Source organism: Myodes glareolus, chromosome 24, assembly GCF_982192425.1.
Source record: "Myodes glareolus chromosome 24, mMyoGla1.1, whole genome shotgun sequence".
Taxonomy (NCBI): domain Eukaryota; kingdom Metazoa; phylum Chordata; class Mammalia; order Rodentia; family Cricetidae; genus Myodes; species Myodes glareolus.
In genome coordinates this window covers 32,541,202-32,559,312 of record NC_142049.1, presented here as the reverse complement: position 1 = coordinate 32,559,312, position 18,111 = coordinate 32,541,202, and the positions used below count along the sequence as shown (strand labels likewise).

Here is an 18,111-nt window from a genome sequence, read left to right as displayed (position 1 = left end):
CAAGGGTCAGGAGCAGAAGGTCTTTGTTTTGTTCTTGCCCTAAGGTGCTGTGCTCACCCTTTCCTCATTCAGTGTGATGCTAGTTGTGGGGTTTACAAGGACGCCTTTGGTCAGGTTGAGGAAGCCTTGTATTCTTGGTTTGTTGACTGTTTTTAACAAAACAGGGTAATTGTTTATATCAAATGCTTCCTCTATGTCTTCTTCATCTTTTGAAGTTATTATGCAAGGTTCTTTCCTTTGCTTGTATTCTCTTACCTTCCTAGTAATACCATGTTAAAAGACTTTTCAATGTTAAACCAAGTTGGTATTGCTGGGCTAAGTCCAGGTTGGTCATGGCATGAAATGCTGCTGCTTCGCCTTTGTCATGCTTTGTTGTGGGTTTTCATGTCTGTGTTCCTGAAGGATATTGTTCTTGGACCCTTCGTGTGAGGCCTTTGATTTAAATAAGAGGAAAAAACTGACTTCCTAGAATGACTTGAGTTGTGTTCTTACTGTTCTGTGTAGCAGTGCTTGTGGAGATTAATGCAACATTTTCCTGTGCCGCTGGCACAGTGTACCAGTAGGTGCATCTTATACCTGGTTTTACTGAGTGGGAATAAGTTTTATTTCAAATTTAATTTATTTACTGGTTATTTGCCTGTTCTGATTTGGAGTATGTTTGTATGTTCTTGTGTGTGTAGTTATGCACTACACATGTGTATGTGGAGACCAGAGGGCAACCTCAGGCATTCTTCAGGCACTATCCACTTTAGTTTTTTAAATGAAGTCGGTGAACTGAAGCTCTCCAGGAATGCTCATGTACCTGGACAGTGAGTCTCAGAGATCTGCCTTTCTCTGTCTCTCCACTGCTGAGATCCCACGCTCATACCCTGGCCTTCTACTTTTAATGTGGGATCATGGACCAATTTCAGATCCTCAAGTTTACAAGGCAAGCACTTTACCCACTGTGCATCTCACCAACTCAGTGTGTGTATTCTTAAACATGTGTGTCGTATGACTTTTTTTTCTTGAGACAGGGTCTCACTGTGTAGAGAGGTCTAGCTTGAAGCTCACTATGTAGTCCCGGATGACTTCAAACTTACTGCCTGATTCTGCCTTCCCAATACTGGAATTAAAGGCATGAGTAGCCACACCTGTCTGCCATCTGACTTTGCACAAAATTTTCATAATACCACACAGAACATCTGTGGGTTTAGGAGTGGTGACTCCTCTTCTAGTCTTCATTTTTGTAATTTCTGTCTTCTTTTCAATATCAGGTATTTTGTAGTAACACTTTGTCAATTTTGTTAATATTTTCAAAGGACCAACTTTTGATACTTCTTTTTCTGTTTTCTATGTCATTAGTTGGTGTTCTAGACATTGTTTCTATTGTTCTATCTGTGATGTGTTTAGTGTGTTCCTCATTTTCTAGTTTTTCAAATGGAAGCTTAACTTTTCTCTTTGATGCCTTGCTTACCTGATAGTAGTCACAATTATTTCCTTTCATTTTTAACTGAGCACATTTTGGTGTGCAGTTCTGAGCTTGAGACATGAGTAAGTTTATTTACTCACACAGTTAGCATATAGACTAGTTTCATCACTCCACAAATGTCTGTCAAACTGGCCCTTGGTAATCAATTCATTCTTTACTCTTAATACCAGACATACCTAATCTGTTCTGTATGTCTCTATAGTTTTGTTATGATCGGAATCATAATATTCAATGTTGTCCAAGTTTACCTCTCTGTGATAAACATCATGACCAAAAGCAACTTGAAGAGGAAAATGTTCATTTTCTCTTATAACACTCAAGCCATAATCTATCACTGAAGTGAGTCACGGCAGGTACTTGGGAAAGAAATCTGGAGTTAGAAACTAAAGCAGAGATCGTGGAGAACTGGTTATTGTCCTGTTTCCAAGACCCACCCTCCCACATATGGTTCTCCCCATAGTGGGCTGAGTCCTTCCACACGAATCAGCAAGCAAGAAAATGCCCCACAAACCAATCTGATGGAGGCAATTCCTCAATTAAGATGCCCTTTTCCCTGGGACATCTAAGTTAGTATCAAGTTTATAAAAACTAAATATGACAAGTGTGTTGGGACTGGCTTCTTTAATTCACCATGGCACATTTTTTTCTATATCTTTGCGAGAATCAATAACTCATCTTTGTAAGAACCAAAAACTCATATTTTCATGAGAATCAATAACTTATTTCTGCTATAGTTTGGGTGTCAGTATGTTCTAAAGGACTTCATCCTAGAAGTCTGGTTCTCAGCATTATTAGGAGGCAATGGGACATTTAAGAGCTGCGGCTTTGTGTGAGGTCTTTGAGTCATGCTCTTGAAGAGGATATTGGGGCTATAGCTCCTTTGCTTCCTTTCTTCCAGGTCTTCCCTATAAAATGATGGACTTTGAACCACCATATGCTCCCACCATAATGGGGAACCCTGGCACAAGTTCAGAGCAATGAGAGCAATCATGAATGAATGAAATCTTCAAAACACTGAGGCAAAATGTCTCTTCTATTCGTAGATAAGTCATATCTTGGGTATTTGTAATTAAAGATTGATTAGCATAATTTCTTGTTATGGTCAATAGTAAGCCACTATATATAACATCACAGTTTATGCATTCACTTTTTTGAAGGACATTAAAAAGACACCATTTGGGGCTATGAATGCTCCTGTACAGATTTTCTCAAAGGCTAACTTTTTCATTTCTCTGAAATCAATGCAACCACAGTATGTTTAAAGTTATAAGGAGCTCTCACGTGATTTCCCAAGTGGATTTTGAAGCTCTATTGTTGGATACATATAAATTTGTGGTTGGTATATCTTGATTGATGAAGTGAATCTTTCATTATTACATATGATCTCTCTAATTCCTGAGTCTCTCCTTTGTTCTAGAGTCTGTTGTGTCTGATATCTGTGTTGTACATTAATACAGCTGTTCCAGCCCTGGTTATATTGTTACTTCAGGGTTCATCTTCATCTACCGCTTTCCATTTGACTGCCTGTTTCATTATACATAAATATAATTTTCACGGAGACACCATGTCGCTGATTTTTTACTTTTATACATCCAGTCCAACAGTCTATGCCTTTTAACCAGTTTGTTTCAATTTTTTTCATTTTAATATATTTTTATCTGTTTGTGTTTAAGTGATGCTCAAAGCTTTTCTTATTTTTTTCCCAGTCTGTCTGTCTGTCTGTCTGTCTGTCTGTTTTTGCCAGAAGGGTTCTGTATATAGCCCTAGCTGTCCTGGAGCCCACTGTGTAAACCAGGCTGACCTCAAACTCCTAGAGATTTGCCTACCACTAGGATGCAGATAAGTAGTAGAGCTCTTTCCTACTATGTGCATTCCAGCACACCACACACACACACACACACACACACACACACACACACACACAGAGAGACAGAGAGAGAGACAGAGAGAGAGACAGAGAGAGAGAGACAGAGACAGAGACAGAGAGAGAGAGAGAGAGAGAGAGAGAGAGAGAGAGAGCGCACCAGCCCTGGAGGGCTGGAGAAGACTGACTTGGTTGAAAGTACTGTACTGATGAGTCCTAGGAGTCTTCCAATGTAGTTATTTGGCTCTCTTGTGTATAGCATCCTATGATCTGCAGACAGGCGTAAGTTGACTCCTATTCCTATTTGTATCCCTATTTCCTTCTTTTGTCTTATCACTCTAGCTAAGACTTCAGGGACTAAAATGAATGGGTATGGAGAATGTGGACAGTCCTGAATTGTTGTTCCTACTTTTAATGGGATTGCTTCCAGTTTTCCTCCACTTAGGATGAGGTTGACTGTGAGTTGATCACATACAGCCTTTATTAATGTTAGGTAGGTTCCTCCAGCCCTATTTTATCGAGGACTTTTATCATGACAGGGTGTTGTATTTTGTCCCTTGAGATCGCAATGTGAATTCTGTCCCTAAGTTCATTTATATGATTTATTATTCATATTGTTTTGCGTATGTTGAATTCTCCCCAAATCTCTGGAATAGAACCTTTGGAATCCTGTAGAATTATCTTTTTGTTGTGTTCCTGTGTTTTGTTTAAGAGTATTTTGTTGAGAATTTTTACATCTATATTCTTCAGAGATATTACTGTGTAGTTCTATTTTTATCATGTCATTATCAGGCCTTGGTATTGTAATAATACTGGCTGGCTTTATAAATTTAGAAGTATTTCTTCCATTTATATTTTTGAATAATTTGTGAAGCATAGGTTCTATTCCTTTCTTAAAGTTCTTATAGGATTTGAATTCAGCTATAAATCCATCTGGACCTGTGCTACTTTAATTCAGAGAAGTTTTATTTCTGATTTGGTCTTTTTGTTAAATAATCTATTTAAATTATTGGTCTCATCTTGGTTTAATTCTGGTAGGTCACGTATATATAGAAATTCATTCCTTAGTTTTTCTAACTTAGTTGAATATAACTTTTAAAAATATGGTCTTATAATTTTCTGAATTTAATTGATATATGTTGTAGTGTCTTCCTTTTATTCTCTAATTTTTTAAATTTATATCTTTTCTTTTTTGCATAATTTGTCCAAAATTTTGTCAGTCTTGTTAATCTTCACAAAGAACAAACTCTTTATTTCATTAATTTTTGTATTATTTCGTTGTCTCCTCCTATTCTGCCCTTTCTTTTTTCTTCTTGCCTTCATGTCATTGTTTCTGACTTGGTTTTGATAAGTTCTTCTTGTCTATTGATTTGGAATATTGTTTGTTATTGTTTTTCAAACTCTTGACTTGCATCATTGAGTTCCTTCTTTGTGTTCTCTCTGGTACATGTAACATAAGCGTGAAGAACTGTTCATTTCCCTCTTAGAACTGCTTTCTTTGTATCTGAGCTGTTTTAGGATGTTGTATATTCATTTCCATTTAGTTCTTGGAATTTTTTACTCCCTTTTTAATTTCTTCAGTAAATCATTTATCACTGAAAAGCCTGTTGTTTAACTTTTATGAGTTTGTGATTTTTATGGAGTTTTTTTGCTATTCATTTCCAGCTTTATACATCATGGCCAGATAGAATGCATGGAATTATTTCAATTTTTCTAAATTGGTTGAGATTTTTTTCTGTGTCCCAGTATGTGGTCGATTTTGTAGATGCTTCCTTGGGTTGCAGAAAAGATTATATATTCTGTAGTATTTTGATGGAATATTCTATAGGAATCTTTTAGGGTCACTTAGTCTCAAATATTCTGTTCATATTTTGTTTTGATTTCTTGTCTGTTTTGGTAAAAGTAGCATATTGAAATCATCTACTATTGTTGTATTGAAGTTAATCTAGGGCTTAATGTCTGATAATATTTATTTTATGAAATTGGCTACTCCTGAGTTTTATGTGAATATATTTAGAATTGTAATATTCTTTTATTGAGTTGTTCCTTAGATCAGAATTAAGTAACTATATTACCTCTTCTAATTAGGTTTGGCTAAAAGTCTATTAAAATAATGACGCCTGCTTGTTTCTTGATTCTAATGGAATAGATTTTCCATCATTTCACTCTAAGATAATTTTATAGTGTTTGTTTTCTTAGTTCTATTTTGCATATCACCGCCCTAGCATCATCTTTTTCTCCATAGCCTCGTAGGTGTTCTTATTCTTCTCTTTAATGCAAAGTATTTCTTTCACTATTTTCTGGAAGGCTGGTTTTGTGACCATTAATTCCTCTAGCCATAATTTATTATGGAAAGGTTTTCTCTTTTATTTCCAATGAGCAATTTTGATGGACAAAGTAGTTGAGTTGGTTGCCTTGTTGTTTCACAATTTGAAGCATATTGCTATGTGCTCTTCTGGATTCCACAGTTTTCATTGAGAAATCGGCTGCTGTTGTAATGGCCCTGCCTTTGTGTGTGCCCTGGACTTTTTCCTCTTGTTGCTTTCAGTACACTTTCTATATAATCAATGCCTTAATGGCAGTAAAGCATGAAGAATTCCTTTCCTTGCCCTGTGTGTTTGGTGTTCTCTGTACCTGTTATACCTGGATTGGTCTTCTTTTCCTATATTTGAGAAGTCTTCTTCTGCGATTTTACTGAAAATATTTCCTATGCCTTTGGCTTAGAATTCTCCTTCTGGTATGTTCAACATTCATTTGTCATTTCATGGTGTTCCCAAATCCCTGAATATTTTGTTCATTTACTTTTAAAGATTTATTACTGTTTTTGAATGATCCATTGATCTGCCTTATCTGTAAACCCTAGTATTCTGTTCTCTATACAATCTGCTCTGTTGATCAGGGTTTAAAACTAGGTTTTTGTATCTTGGTCCAGTCCTTACTGTGGCTGTCTGAGTGTTTGGAAGTTTTTTCTTGGTCTGCTATGTACTGTCAGCGTCTGTCTCAGAAAGCCTCCGAGGTCTTTATAAGCCTGCTCTCTTGGTGCTCTCTCTTAATCCCCTCAGTGTTGTAGCAGCTCTTGGTCCCTCTTAATATTGGAGCAAGCTGTGTTTCAGAGTTCCATCAAGGTTGCAGGAGGATAGGCGGGATTAGGGATGGGATGTGGCTGTTAGTTTGGATGGCAGCTGGATGGGTTTGTGTTTGGGGAGAGCCTAGCCCCAGGAAACTCCCTACTGGCTGACTAGAAAAGCAAAGGGAGTTGGGGAAGAAGCTTGGGGTTTTGTCCCACTAGGAAGGTCCTAGAGAGCGCAGCGGGCGTCCTGCCCTGTGGTTGTTCACTCACCTCTTAAGTCCCCTCAGTATTGGAGCAAGCTGTGTTGAGGAGGGGAGGGGGGAAGGAATAGGAGAACTTGAGGGAATGGGATGGTGGAGGTGGAGAAAGGACAGAGATGAGAGCAAGGAGAGAGATATCTTCATTGAGGGAGCCCTCATAGGATTAGCAGAAACCTGGCTCAAGAGAAATTCCCAGGAACCCAAAAGATGACCTCTCCTAGGACCCTGGGCAATAGAGGAGAGGGAGCCTGATCTTGACTTGCCCTGTAGTCAGACTGATGATTATCTTAAATATCACCATAGAGCCTTAATCTAGCAACTGATGGAGGTAGAGGCAGAGACCCACCTCAGAGCACTGGACTGAGCTCCCAAAGTCCTGTCTAAGAGTGGAAGGAATGAGAATATGAACGAGGTCAAGACCATGATGCGGATACCCACTGAAACAGTTTGCTGAGCTAATGGGAGTTCACCAATTCCAGCCGGACTGGGAAGGAACAAGCATAGGACCAAACTAGTACCTTTGAATGGGGTTGACAGTTGCATGGCTGGGGAAGACTGAGGGACCATTGACAGTAGCACCAGGATTTATCCCTACTGCTTATCCCTACTGACTTTTTGGGATCCTGTTCTCTTTGGATGTATATCTTGCTCATCCTAGATATAGTAGGGAGGGCCTTGGAGCTTCCACAAGGCAATGTGCCTTACCCTCTCTGAAGATTAGATGGGAGTGGGGTGGGAAGGTGTGTGGAGGGAATGGGAGGGAAGGAGTGGGAACTTAGATTGGTAGTTTTTTTTTTTGAGTTTTCTTAAGTATTTCTGTCTCTAGTGAATCCAGTTTTTATATCCTCACTTGTCTCTAACATTTCATTCAACTGTTTTTGTGTGCAGGTAGGTTCTTGGACTTTAATCAGGAGTTTATTTTTGCCCTTTTTGTGTTCAGTTGTGTTCACCCAGATTTTTTTCATGCCGTTTTGAAGTCTTTGAATATTTTTATAATTGTGTTTTTTTGAATTCTGTGTCTTGAGTTTGAGCCAAGCTGCTTTTGGAGACCATGACTATGGGATTGGTGGTTTGTGTCTTAATTTTTATTGCTTTCATTTCTGTGTTGTGATCTGGGTATCTGGAGTTAGTTGTATTTTCCTTTTGATAAAAAATTTTTAGCCCACAGAGCCTGAGTCCCAAATGGAGCTATACAGCTTTGGAGAAGCCAGATATCTTCTAGAGACTGGTTGTGTGGGCTAGGAGTTTAGTACATAGAATCCTTGTGCAGAGTGGATGGAACCTTCAGTGAGCAAGGTTTCTTCCTGGACCAGCTTTAGTCTTGTCTGAGCACCTAACAGAGAAAGCCTTGGGCAGATGTGGAACTGTTCAAATACTAAATGGTCTCTATGCAGTGAAAAATTACCTCTTAAATTCCAAATTTTCAGTATTAAAAATGAATAGCTATTAAAGTTGATCAGTTTCTTTTCCCATTTCCCTTGATATGGTAATGTTTATTGGATTTTATGTTCACTCAACCTTTTTGGAGTATGTTCTTGTTGATTTTAATTCTTTTTTATTTTGTAGTAGAATGAATGCTCTTTTATATGAATGATTATAATTACATGCACAGTGTTTATGAATCCATGATCTTCTTGTGTTGTGTTGTGATTGAATGTTAGAGTCTACAGGCTTTATATAAACATTAGAAACTATTTTTGGAGGTTTTTTTTTTTGATAAAAAAGGCTTTTAATCCATGTCTGTATGTTTGTAAGAATTTTCATGATACATATAATTTAACAGATGTAAATTCAGGAAAAAAATAATGTTCAGATTTTCAGTTTCAGCATATCATGTTTAGTAAGACGGATTTTAAAGAAATTTATCCACCTCATAAATTACCTAATTTCTCATATTTACATATAACTGCTTATTTTTATTTTGTGTGAATAGAATCTGATGGTTTGCCGCCTTTCTTGCATGACACTGATGATGTAATGCAACCCAGTGCACTGTCTGCCCCTGCTTCCCCTACTTCATTAACGCTTGATAGTAACCTTTTCAATGAACCAAATTTGAATCTGTTTAATTTTGTCTCTTTAATTTGACTTTTTAATTCAAAATAAATTTTCAATATGTTCTGATTATGGTTTCCTCTCACTTATCTCTTCCTATATTGTCCCATCCAGCTTCATATCTACTTTCTCTCTCTTTAGAAAACAAACAAGCAGATAACAAAAACAAATAAACCAGATAAAAGACATAACAAAGAAAAATAAAGCAATAGAAACACATACATACACATAGACTTGCGTGCACATGCATGCCATACATTAATCTATGGGTAGAGCAGAATGTCTTTAGGAGTCATTTTATTGCAATGTTCCTTTAGCTAAACAGTTGTATTTGTTTTTTTCCTAGGTCAATGGTGTATTTAGTCTCAAGTTCTTGGCCATCCAAGGAGTGTCAGATGTGGGTTCCATCTCATGGAGTGGGCCTTAATAATGATCAGATATTGGTTGGTTATTCCTCCAACTTTTTTGCCACTATTGCACCAGCATATTATACATGAAGGACACCATTGTAGACTGAAGGGCTTTTTTAAAAAAAAAAATCAGATTTGATATTTACCTTTCTCCTCTTGTAGCATGCAGAGCAATACCATGGATTATTGTCAGTATGAAGACTCTAGTTAAGCACATGCCCAACTTCTTCATATTCAGTGAGATATATCAATGTTGTCTTCAGCAATAGGGCCTTACCATCAGCCTATGGAGAGCAAACAATAGCATTGCCAATATCTTGATTTCTTTTTATTAACATTTTTTCCTTTATTTTCCCCTCCCTCCTCTCTTCCTCCTCATCTACCCACTCCTCCTCTGTCTCCAAAGAGGCAGGCCTTCAATAGGCACATCAAGTTAAGCACTTTGCCCTGTATAAAAGCTGGACAAGGTAATCCAGGTTCCCAGAACCCAACTAAGTACCCAGGGATCAGTCCTGATCTCACTGCTAGGAGCCCTACAAAGAGACCAAGCTACACAGCTGTCACACACATGCAGAGGGCCTGCACTGGCCCCAAGGAGGCTCCCTAACTGTTGGTCTAGAGTCCATGTGATTAGCTTGATTTCTTTTGGGGTATCCGACGAGACTTTTTGGCCAACAGCTCAATTAGCTGTAACCGATTTCCTGCACTGAAGGTTTCATTTGGTGGTGAGAGATGTCTAGTTGGGGTTTGTCTGCCCTGTTATTCGGTGATTTCTTTTATATCTATTTCATATATATATATATATATATATATATATATACACACACACACACACGTGTGTGTGTGTGTGTGTGTGTGTGTGTGTGTGTGTGTATGTTTCTACTTTAGTTGATCTTCATGTGATCCCTCTGTGGTTGCACTTGAGGTGAAACTCACTTATTGACTTCAAGTCTGTGAGTTTTTTCTTATGTATTTTAATTCTATAAATTTCTTTCAGACCACAATTTGGCTGTGTTTTCAAATTTTTAATTTTTTATTATCTTTGTGTTTAAAATATTGTCTATTTCCATGTGCTTCTCCTTTCAGCTCAGGAATTACTTACCTGTGTGTTATTTAGTTTCTGGATATTAGGAACTTTTCTTTGTAGTTTATTATTGATCTTTACAGCTCAATCCCATCATTACTCTAATGTCAGATGACATCTACCATACTGTCTCAGCATTTTGAAGTGGACTGAGATGTTTTAAGGCTCAACATACAGCCTGTTCAAATGAGTAGAGGACTCAGTGTAGCTTAGAAGTCGAGCGTTGCCTAGTGTGTTTGAGGCCCGAGGCTTATTCCCTAGCCCCAGTGTTTTAATCTAGTGTTAATCTTTCAAAAACCAGTGGATGGTTTGTTAGCTCTATCTACTGTATTTTTGTTTTCTGTTTCACTTACTTCTAGTCTTTACTGGTGTCTTCTAATTTCTTGTTATTATTTTCCTCCTTTTAAATTAATTCTTTAATTTTAATAGCTTCTTACTAATATATGATGTATTATTATCATAATCATTCCTCCATGCCTCCTCTAGCCCTTTCCATTTATACTGATCTTTTTCTTTTCTTCAAGATAGTTGTGGTGTGTGAGAACATATACTTGTGTTGTGCCAGTCCTGTGTCGTGACTTCATGATTATCATAGTCATAAGAGACGGATTGCCTAACTGCTAAAGTCTTCAGGCTGTATCTGGTCTCGTGTGGTTTTTAAAGTTTTCACCCTGTCACTACAACCCCCTTGACTTCTGAGGGCAATCTTCTAACTGTGTGGAGACCTGCTGGTAATTTTTTTACTTTTTTGTAGAAGAATCAGAGAGCGTAACTTGTGTCATTTTATCCTTTGAACATTTTAAATGCTGATTTTGTCTCAGGGCATAATGTTTTATCTGTAAGAGTATTTTGGAGGGTCTGGATAAATGGTTCAGTGGGGAAAGTGCTTGCTGCACAAGCAAGAGGGTCTGAGTTCTAATCCTCAGCACAACTGAGCATGGTGACACTTGTCTATATCCCCAGACTAGACGGGTCAGATCTTGGGGGTAGTTTGGCAGGCAGTCTAGCTGAAACAGTGAGCTCCTGGTTCAGCGAGAGACCCTGTCTCAAAAGGTAAGGTGGAGCTGGGTGGTGGTGGTACATGCCTTTAATCCCAGCACTTAGGGAGGCAGAGGCAAAGGTGTGTGTGTGTGTGTGTGTGTGTGTGTGTGTGTGTGTGTGTGTGAGAGAGAGAGAGAGAGAGAGAGAGAGAGAGAGAGAGAGAAGAAGAAATAAGTGAGGTGGGAGCAAAAGAGGAAGTCTCTTGATGTTGACCTTTTGCCTTCATGTGTGCATATGTGTACACATAGGTGTACATAACATACCCACACAGTTTTTGTAATCTGAGGCTTTTGAGGCATGATTCTATTTGTATTTGGGTAATTGTTTTCAGTGGTATGCTTGAATCTAGTTTTGCGATAAGCAAGGTTCTTTGCTTCCCTAGTAGACATCTATTGCCTCAAAGCCTGTTCTGTCTTCCATTGTAGAGCGGGTACAATCGTTTTCCACTGGCTTTTACCTGGTGTGTCTCTACCCTCTCTTCCATTTGCATTCTTTCTGTGTTGTGTGTCAGATGTCCTTTAAATCAGTATACAGGGGAACTTTGCACTCACCTGCCAACCTGCTGCTTTTACCTGAAACATCTGTGTCTTTACCTTTAATTAGTGTCACTATTTGCGTTTGCGTTCAGGCGTCTCATCAAGTACTTCCTCTTTATATGCTTTGTTTCTTCTGACTCTTCTTCCTATTTTTTACTTCATTTCGTAGATTCTTTTAAACTTGAGTTTTCACGCTATATCCAGCATCCTGCCTCTTCTCATCATCCCCATGCTACCATCCTTTGGACCCTTCTCCTCCTCCCCGAGGATGAGACAGAGGCTCCTGACTCATCTCATCGCTCCTCTCCTTACTCCCACTTCCCACCCTCCCCCCAGCCATCTGCACATAGAACAGCAGCCAAAGAGAGTCTCTAAGCATGCAAGCTCCACTAGCTTGTAAGTCTGTAGTGATGCCTGGGTATATACAGAGAGAAAAATCATTATTATCATGGAACTTCCCAGGTCTCGGGGCCTCAGTTCTGGCAACCTCTAGAGCGTACACTTCCCATCAGATACATGTTCCCCCTTTCAGGTCCTCGGCCTCTGTGGCTCTTCCCGAAGATCCTGCACTGGCTTGTTTCCTTCTCCCCTTTGTTCCAGAATGTTGACATAAAGCACAACTCTTTCTCCAAAGGGGATAAGAGTTTCTTCTAAGTCAAACATAACAGACCTTTGCCTGGGAGCATGGACTCAGGTTTCCCTGAGAGACATGGTCCATCATAGTAGTGACTGCATGAGTGCTCATTAGTCAGAGAACAAAGCAAAACCCCTAAGTCAGTGTGTTTACCAAATGTATTGGTGAGAGCATCGGGGATATGCATCACAGCAGAGTGGGAAGATGTCTGCTCTAGGCTTCAGATGCTACCTAGTGGCATTCTTATCTCTTAGTGTAAGCTAGTGGTTGACTAATTGAATATATTCCAGAGTTGCCTGCCAATCAAGAGGGTGCTAGGTCAGATACACAGGTGGGTGATGCATGGCTGTTTAGGGAACTAAAGGGAGACCAAGATAACTGTGGCTGTTGATCTGTACCACTCCAACTCTGCACATTGACTGAGCCCTAACCTGTTCTCAGTCTGCAGAATCTTCAACCCAGGTGGTTTTTCCAGGGACCTTTAGCTTGAAAGAACCGTTTTCTCAGTGAGGCCTGCCCTGAATGTCTTCACTTGTCTCAGCTCTTCAGTCCTTGCCTTCCTCTGTATACACTGCTTCCCATGGTGGCCAGCCACTTTCTGCATCCTGTGCAGCTATGAAGTATGGTACTGATTACTGATTTGTGTGCCATGTATATAAAAGAAGCCCCAGTGGAACCCTGCCTCTTCCAGTCACTGATAACACCTGTAATACCTGACCATAGGTGATATTCCAAAGATGATGTTAAACAGATATACAGCAATGTGTGAAGGCACACACATTTATTAACACACACAGTTATTAACCTTATCCGAGAAATAGTGACACTGAACATTTAATCAAAGACTAAAGGTTGCCAGCATTGCTACTGTCTTCTGGATTTTACAGTGACCTGTGAAGATTTTTAAGACATACTTTTATTTTTATTGGTTTGTTTTACTTTACCTTGAAAGGTGGAACAAGAAAAGATATTTAGTTGTTTTGTGTGACACTGAATCAGGAACTTAAGTATTAAGCTACATGACTTTGCAGGCTGAAAGCCATGTGACCTCAAGTGGTAATCATAACAGAAACTGACCAAGCTGCAGACATTTATCACTTGTTTACATTGGCCCCAAAAACTTAGTAGTTAAGACTGCTCTAGAGGTGTGTAAAGCCATTCCATCCAGAGCATTAGACATAAAAATGCTTTGTGCTTATAACTCATTCCCAGGAACCTACCAGAATCTATCTAGAAACTACTCTGAGTTGAACCCTGCAGCTCCCAGGAATGTAGGTGTTTCCAGAGCCCCTCCTGTTGCACAGCACCTTCCCTAGAGACCACCTCTTTAGATCGCTAGTCCGAGACAGGGTAGCATTTCAGGGAGTCTGGAGTCCAAATGGGAACAGGATGCTTTAAAGGAACACACAGGCTACAAGTGGAAGTTTCTAATGGAAGAGTGATGGGGTAGTCTTAGGTGGAATGCTGCTCCTAAACTGTGGGATTGTGGCCAGAGGGAATGTAAGGCATTTCATTTGTTCTTACCTGCATTCTTAGACCTAGGAGCATACAGCTTCTGGATCTGCATGGGCAGGCAGCAGGTGCCTCGGTGTACAGTCCCAGGAAGCATCCCTATGTGGGGTCCAGGTACTATCCGGTCAGATTTCTGCCGCTCAGGGCACTTCACACACCAGCCAGCTGGTGTAACTCATCCTCTCCTCAGAGCAAAGCTGTTGTAGCAGATGGCCCTCCTGGACAGTGGAAACTACAGTTTCTGCCCTGCTCCGGTGGCCTTAGCTCAGAGCAGACCAGGCAATGACTCTCTCCTCTGCGTATCTTTGCTGGTCAGGGAGGATCCTGGATTTTCTCCCTCCTGTGCTGAGCTGATGCACGCCTTCGTCTCCATTCTCCACTAAACTCTTCGCCTCCCACCACTGTCGAGATGCTAGTTACATAGCTCGAAGATACGGCCTCTGACCTGTGCACCGCTCACTGTGAGCTCCTCTCTCCTGGCCTTTTACTTCGCCGTTCCCCTGCACAGCTCCAAGGAGCTGCACTACTGGAGTGTACCTCTTGCTTAACTGACCCCTCCCTGGAGTGGAGCTTCGCCTTCCCTGGAAAGCTGTTACAGCTAACTGTTATCACAGAGATAACGAAGTGTGTCTATTCAGTGAAGCGAGTTTTAAAACATTAACAGTGCTCTTCAATTTATGCTCTCCTGCACTAATATTATACACAAATGCTACACCTGTGTTTACATTTGTAAATAAGAGTGTGATCATGTTCTTGCCTTTTCTCTTCGCATGTCATGCTGAAGGTTCCTTAGTAAAGTGCAGAGCCACACACAACACGATATCCTTCCACACCAGCAAGTCAGGTCCAATTAACTTTTAAATGCTATGTAGCACTCACATGTGAATACACGCAATTTACTCAGATATTCCCCCAGTGGAAAGCATTCTGATCCTCCCTAGATTCTCTCACTTCAAAATCTCTTTATTAAATATCATCGAACATCCTCAAATACACTAGTGCTTTTATTTCTGTAAGACATGTTTCCCCAAGTGAAACCACTGAGTCAACAAGTGCTTATGTTTTGAATTTAAACAGCTCGGAAATTTTCGCATCCACATTGAAAGTGCAGCATCATGTGTCAGTCAGTAAAAATGTTCTGCAGTGGCTGCCGCGTTGCTTCTCGTGACTGTGTCTAAAGAGGAGCATGGCTGTCTGGCCCTACTTCCTGTGGAGTGTGTGACTCAAATGAAATTTCTTGTAATATATTTACAGTTTATTTCTTTACGTGTGTATTTTCATCTGGATTTTTTGTGTGTGAATGAGAGGAATCCTTGTCCTGCTCCACTTGTTAAATGAACCATTCTTCTCTGGATAAGGAGAAATTGTCTCCTGAGGATGGGCAGCAGAATCTCCATCGTGATTGTTCGGATGTTTGTGCCCTCTGTTGTTGAGAATGTGTTAATATGCGTTAATATAATAATTTAGGTCAGTCTCTTTGCAATGTTCTGTTGACTTTCTTCTGCTTGTATTTTTAATAATTTATTTATTTTTGTTTTATGTGCATTGGTATTTTACCCACATGTTTGTCTGTGTGGGGATGTTGAATCCTCTGGAACTGGAGTTACAGACAGTTGTGAGCTGCCATGTGGGTATCGGAACTGAACTCGGGTCCTTTGAAAGAGCAGTCAGTGCTTTTAACAGCTCAGCCATTTCTCCAGATCTCTCTGCTTGTAAGCATTTCAGTGTGAAATATTGAATATTTGTAAATATATACAGAACAATACAATAGACCCTATGTATCCATCACCAAGAATTTAGAATGATGAAGTTGTGGCCAGCCTCACGTGTATGAATGTGTGTGCACATGCACAAGCAATTGTTTTAATGCCCTTGCCTGTGATTGTGTTGGCCACAGTATTAAAAAAAAAAAGATGTTCACTGTTCTCATTAATATTCCTATTCAGAGCATCCCTGTGTTCCTTTTTTAAAATAACCATATGTGCTTCCCCAAAATACAACAGTGGAATTCAAGTGGAAATTACACCCCAGTGTCTTGTCCATTATGAAAAACAAGATGTTTGTACCATGCTGCCTTTTGCTGACATCTGTGCTGACCACCTTGACCTGCCTATGTCTGTGACCTTTAGGCAGCCTCTGTTTACTTGGGTCAGAAGAGCAGGATGCTGTCACTTTTCTGTTGACTTGTTTGTTTCTTCCACCTGTGGCTGAAATGAGTTCATAAGTTTGTAGCCGTCAAACTTACTGCTTGAGACCCCTCCAGTGGCATATTGTCTGTAGTTGATCCTCAGAGCGATAGGGGTATTTATGGAACACTGATTATAGCCTTGACCATGCTAAGCTGGAGACACAGACAGGCATGAGCCCCACCTCCTAATAGAACTGATGGCACACCAGGGATGAGAACAGAGAGTTGAGTTGTTCTAAACAGTCAGGCACACTTCCTGGAGGAAGAAGTACGGATGTAAAACCGAGGACGCAATATGAATGAGCCATGCAAAGGAGCATCATGCTGTGAGAGGAAGGCAAGGACAAGAAGCCTTTAGTCAGAAGCGAATTCGACACAAACCCTGTAGGTACAAGGTGAATGGCTCAGAGGGTGGGGGTCAGACGTACAGAGAGTGTTTGGACCCTAGAAGTGATGAGAGATCTCCAGTGGAGCATGATAAGAGTGCACAGTTCATCCACCAGAAAAGGCGGAGAAGAGTGACCAGGGAGAAGAGTAAGACACCATGATGGAAGGAGGGGTGAGTTTACAGACGGCAGCTGTAGTCAGGTGGGTACTTAGAATCATAAAGGCTGAGCGGCCTCTGCCACAGAAATTTATTCTCACTGTTCTCAAGGCTGGGCAGTTCCAGGCCATGTGCCATCATGGTTGGGGTCAAGTGTGGGCTGTCCTCTGGATTTGCAGACTGCTGTTTACTAGCTGCCTCCTCACACAGTGAGTGGAGACTTTCCCATCGCTCTCATCAGAGCTCCACCCCCTGACCTCACTCCTCCCCACGTCCCAGCTCCATGGAGGGTTGGGACCCAGCACATGGGATTTATGTTTGTACAAATATTCGGTTCATTGCAGGGACAGTTAGTGTCCTGAGAGGATGGCAGGAAATAAACGTGTATAGACTCTGAGATCAACAAGGGTAGAGTACTGACAAAGGACAGCAAATTAAGGACATTCAAAGTCAGAGCTGAACGGCAGCCTACATACGGAAAGTAAGGCTAAAGATCTGGCAAGGAGTGGAGGGCCACAGAGGGACTTTAGGTTGAAGTAGGCTCTGTGGTCCAGGAGCGAGTGAGTCATGGGTGTGAAAGGCTGTGGGTGTCCTCAGGGAAGGCGTGAGTGTGGGTTCCCATGGGTAAGGGTTAGGAAATGGGATGGAAGGATGGAAGTCTACAAACGAAGGGTAAAAGTAATAGTCGTCATAGCTGTACGGAATGCCCTTGAAGGCTGACTAGCTGTCAAGGTATTCCACTGCTTCAACATGACAAGGGAAAGCATTTGATGGACCAAGAGTAGTGGAACCACCTTTATGACTCAGAATCCAAGCTTCTCTAGCAATGTAAATGACAGTGACCACATTGAATTGTCTGCCATGTGCTAGGCACCAGCATCATCATGCCGTTACTTCTTTAATTTCAGCGGGGTCAGGGCTGTGATACAAACAGCCTTGCTGAAATGACTTTGGCATGTGCTGCTTGTCTGTGGAGCATCCCAGTTCCCTACCAGCCATCCAAGTGTTAACATAAACGCTTGTGCTTAGGTAGCACATTCTAGCTATGTGTAGCATTCAATCAGCTGTTGGCTTCCGAATGGAAAATAACTAACATTGTCCATTCCAACCATAGTTACAGTACAAGGAAAGAAAAAGATATCAGCATATAAATGCAATTAACAGGAAGCACAGAAAAGAAGAAAACTGGGTTGGGTGAGAAAATACATTAGATTGTTTAACCTGGGGAAGCCCTTCAACAGGGGACCTGGGAACCGAGCCCAGAAGGATATGCATGACTGTAAATGGCAGTATGAGAGAAAACTTTAAGAAAGGTTGGCCAAAACTAAGTATATATGCAAACACCATAAATGGCTGTTTACTTGGTGGTTTTGCGGCACTCATACAGTGGGAGCAGGCATGTCTCTAACTCTTTTGCCTGCTCCTGGGACTCTTTTTCCTCC

At 40.5% G+C, this 18,111-nt stretch overlaps 1 protein-coding gene across 3 annotated transcripts in view; it reads left to right on the top strand.

The window, feature by feature from the left end:
- The window catches only part of Otud7a (OTU deubiquitinase 7A), a 298,648-nt gene that overhangs the window by 83,881 nt on the left and 196,656 nt on the right, over window positions 1–18,111 (top strand). The gene's annotated exons all lie outside the window — the stretch shown is intronic.